Raw genomic sequence first — 5,189 nt, forward strand, 5'->3', positions numbered from 1 at the left:
AGGCCATGAATACGAGCCTGGAGCTATTAGATGAACGACGTGAAGCTTTGTTCGATTGGCTGCCCAGAAACAACGAATCAAAAGGTATTACAATCGAAGGGCCAACCTTCGATATTTTAATATCAGGGACTTGGTACTGAGGAAGGTCACATTAAACACCCGAACTGCTAATGAAGGAAAATTGGGTCCAAACTGGGAAGGGTCGTACCAGATTCTCGAGATCATGGGGAAAGGATCCTATAAGCTCGGAATGATGGACGGAGAACAGTTACTGAATAATTGGAACGTAACTCATCTCAAACGATATTACTGTTGAGGTATGACCCCATTTCAATTCTTTCTATTTTTTTGACTAACACTTGCAGGTTATAGGAGCGATACGAAACCTTTTAGGTATGAAAGCACACGTTGCACTCTTCTTCTCTTGAACCGTTTTTGTCCCAAATGGGTTTCTCGGCAAGGTTTTTAACGAGGCAACAGTGGATCGTGCTAACTTAGAATAGAAGGCCGATCACGAATCAATATCAAAGACTGTGTTTATAGTATCTGAGATTTCTTTACAATCAACCTCTAATACTGGGGGGGGATTACCCTCGGATATTGAATTATTCTAGCAAGGAAATTATTTTGAAATGAAAGGGTCTCAATAGGTAGGATTTATTGTAAGGTCCAAACAATCAAAATGAACCGTGCCCACATAGACTGCTCGAGCCCTGACATAAACATGTACACATGTGTGATTATTTTCGACAAGAATAAAGAGAAGTACTTTCCTTGCAATTATTTAATATCTTTGAAAATTTTCCACTTTACAACCCCATACTCTCGATCTATTACGGAAACGAGCCCAAGGGCCGATTGCAACCGGAGTTCGGATAATCGCTCCAACACTCGGGGACTGTCATCCATAAAATAAACTCGAACATATCAAACTATTTGAACATCGAGGGCATAAGACCTCTTAGGCAACCCTCAAATTTTAAAGGCCACGGCCATACCCACTCGGGGAATATTATCTTAGGCAAGCCTGGATAACTCGGGAAAGCGAGCTCACTAGGCTACACCTGAACTAAAAGGTTATGGCTAATTTAACACGGTTCAGAGACATCCAAAAGCCATAACAAAAATAGGCCTTAGAAAAAGGAAAAAAATCTTTCACAACCGGTTCTAAAGGCTACTCTCGGCAGAATCTTAAACTTAAGATAATTTGGGGGGAAAACTTTGGTAACACCGAACCCCGATAACGCCTTAACCTAGAAGGGCAATAAAGGCAAAATTTGTTCGAACCCTCAAACACAACCTTATTATTTTGTGCTAAGGCATCCCAACCTTTGTGAATACAAGCATTAAAACAAAGGGAAAATTTTAGAACCGAAAAGGGTGGAAAGCCTTATAAAGGATCTTTTTACAAAGGCCAGATCGACCAAATACAAAATTTACAAAGGCCTAAGGGCTACTTTTACTTCGAGTTCGAGAGATCATTCTCACTCGACTAGAAAGCGTAAGGGCTACCTTATTTCGAGTTCGAGCAGCGCCTCACTCGATTATTAAGATTAAGGGCTACATATACTCAAGTTCGAATAATCATTCGGGGTCCATTGATTAGAAACGATCGAGGGCAATGCTTATTATCGGTCCTTACCATCCCAAACCTAGGACCCTCGAACACAACCTCATAATCTTATGCTAAGGCATTTTGGTCCTTACATGAAATAACAAAAGAAAAAAAAACAATAGATTCAGATTCCATGAAAGGGAAAAAGTTTCATATATTCATCAAAATCTTTTTACAAGGGCGATATGGCCTGATCAAGAATTCTTTACAAAAGCCGATCGGCCTCAACATAAAAGCAAAAATTACAAAGCCTAAGCAGCATGGTCCTTACCGAAGGAAGCTTCTTCGCCTCGAAGTCTTCTCCACCAGATTCGCTCAAATTCTCGGAGTCTTTCTTCGGAAAAGCCAGCTTTCGAGCCTTTATTTCCTCTGCCTTAGCAATCTCGATTTCAGCAGATATATCGAAGCTTTGATCATGATCCCCCCACCTCTCATGATCCTCTATGCTTCTAGCCTGTGCTAGGATGGCTTCAACATCGCCCTTGTATTGGGTCACATTAGCCTGGGCCTTAATATTGGCAGCGACCGCCTCAGATCTGGCCACCTCGAGCTCTTTGGCCAAGTTGGCTAAATTAGACTGAAGTTCCTCGATTTTCTTTGCCTGTACCGAGGATTTTTCCCTTGCAGCCCAAAGCTAAGACTCGGCTGACTCCAGCTCTGCTTGGACATCCTCCTTTTCTGAAGCTAAGATGTCCATACACCCCTTGAACTTTTCAGCCTCGGCTCGTACTTCATCTATTTGCCTTTGAAGGTCCTTGATCTATTCGAACCTCTGTCGAACCTGCAGAATCGAATCGTTAATTGTTATTTCCAACTCATCTTCACTATCATGAAGCACTTAGAATACCTGGTCGGCTATCTCAACATGCTCATCTCGAGCAGTCACCAAATCTGCCTGAAGCTTCTCACTGAGAAGCTTGTAAGTATCACATTTCACAGTGAGGCCCTGAACCTCAGCCTTGCGCTACTCTCGGCACCGAAGGAATGCCTCGTGATGCAACATCAAAGCCTATAATTAAGGAATAAAATGTTAGAACTATCTACATTTCAATGTTAAAAAAAGATAATGGAATGACCCTCGAACTTACCCGATTTAGAGCATGCTGGGCCTCGTTGAACAAACAAGCAACTTCTACCTCATCCATCTTAGCTTGGTCTTCTTCGATGACCAAACATCGGAGATAGCTAGCTACCCCTACGGGGGTAAAAAGAACCCGAGCATCCTTTGGGATCAAGATGATTATTGATCGCTTATGCCCGGGATCGACGCTGGGGGTCATGAATTGACCGGTCAGTTTAAAGCCCGAGGAAACCTCATTCGAGCACTTCCTCGGTACCTCCAAGTCACCCAGACCGGTGACATCTTCCACTCCAACAAAATATCCACGTAAAGGGTCTTCTGCTCCATGGACCCCTTCGCCATGGCAAGTCTCTATCGCCTGAGCATCCTTGATCATCGAATCAGAGAACGAAGGCAACGAGAGGGAATCTCCAATCTCTATTGCTCCAAGTAAATCTTTTGGGGCTCCGCCTTCATCTTGGAAAGCCTCGAGCATGTTTTCTACACCAGCATTGATCGCCTCCTCGGTAGCCTTCTAACTTCGAGGTGAAGCGTCTTTAGCTCTTTCTGACTTGGGGACTTCATCAAATCAAGGAAAAGCAGTTTCAACTCCCGCTGGCCCAGTAGTTCCTTGAATCTCGGTGCCAGTTCGCACACGAACCACCAGTTTGGAGTCTTCTTCTTCCTCTTCTTCTTCTTCTTCCTCGGCCTCATCCCTTAGTTGTTGGACTGACTCTAAAGTTAGACAGACAATGTTCCCCTTGGGTTTACGGGCTGTTTTCTTTTGGGGTTTCTGCCCCTCAGAGTTTGGAGAGCTCGGAGCCCCTTTTCTTTTCTTCTCTTGGCCTGCTTCGGGGCAGGTAGAGGGGAAAACACCTCTTCTTCAGCTGAGGGGGGCCTCATTGCTACATCCTTCCTGAGGCCTTCAAAAGGAAAAAGATGGGTAAGCTCAATGTGAAGCCCAAACGGAAACCGTACTGAGAAAAGAAGATTACCATAGTTACGAGCCTCCCATTGACCCTTTGATAACTCCGTCCAAGCACGCTCGGAGTAAGACTTCTGCGACACTAAGCCCTCGACCCATTGCCTGAGATTGGGGATTACTTCCAGCACATGGGCCACAACTGCAAGACAAAAAAGATAAATGAGGAAAGAAAATGAGGAGAAAAACGATGAAGTTAGATATTCAAGGCAAAGCAACACTTACGATTCATGTTCCATTTTTTAGGAAACGACATGTCTTCGGCAGGATTAGATCCGAAGTTTTTATTCGGACAAATCGGACCATCCAACCTCGGTCTCGGGTCTCGTCTATACTCGAGAATGTGGGTTTGGTATGTTGGTGGTAAAGCTTGATTAACCCTCCTCGATAAAGCCGGGGACTATAGAGACGCATAAGGTGGTCGAGGGTAAAAGGATGCCCCTCGATCTTGTTTACAAAAAATCGGAGGAGGATCACGATCCTCCAGAATGATGGATGAATCTGGCCAAGGGTCACATTGTACCTCTTGCAGAAGGCAACGATGATGAGGTCTAAATGATCTAATGTAAAAGGATAAGTGAAACACTTAAAAACCCTTCCACGTGGGTAGTGATTGATTCCTTAGCCAAGGGCACCACCACGTGCTTGTCAAACTAGTTGCAATCCTTTTTAGCTTGGTCGAGGAGATCGCCGGTAATTGTGCATATGTACCTCAACATCGGTTCGCATTGACCCAGCACCAAGGGTGTATTCTCTACCTTAAAATCGGCAGCAGTGAGGCACTTTGTCAGAACGAAGTCCTCTAGGGGAGGTTCTGCCACGGCTTCGCCGCTGGCGGGCCTTGATGAAGAAGCGATTTCCTTGTGCGAAACAGTCTTTGAAGTCTTAGCCATTTTACTTTTACGAATGAAGAAGAATGAAAACTAAGAAGAAATACTTGGTATCTTGTGATGTAACATGCGAAAAGATTTGAAAACACAGAGCTTTGAGGAAGGCAAAGGAGTTTTGAAGATTAGGGCAAAGAAGATTTGAAAGTAAAGTTTGGGCAAAATAAGAAAGATACATTTATAGGTTTAAGATGACAGTTCAAATACGATAGTGGACGACCATCGACTAGCACACATTAAATGCCTGGAAAACTATACCGACGAGACGTTTCGGTCACCTCTATTGCCTACTCATGATGCTTATGTCATGATATATCGAGGTGAAGATCAAGGGCTCAAGTCATTTCTTGTTATTACTCTATGAGGGGACTATTTGCATACGGTCAAAATCGGGGTTGCCATTTTTTGTGCGATTGATCGAGGCTGGAGCATGATAAGTCAAGGATCGGCTTCGATTTATATAGTGCGGAGTTAGGTTGTCAAGCTCGAGGCCTTAAGACGATTAAGATCGAGACCGACCAAGATCAAGACCAAATAAGTTGGAGTTCGAGGGAAGCTTACGGGGTCGAATAACGGGAAGACAAAATATCCGTAATCGGGCAAAGATCACGGTATAAATCCCGGCACGTATCAAGAAGAGGCCGA

This window comes from Nicotiana sylvestris, chromosome 8 (genome assembly GCF_000393655.2).
Source record: "Nicotiana sylvestris chromosome 8, ASM39365v2, whole genome shotgun sequence".
NCBI lineage: Eukaryota > Viridiplantae > Streptophyta > Magnoliopsida > Solanales > Solanaceae > Nicotiana > Nicotiana sylvestris.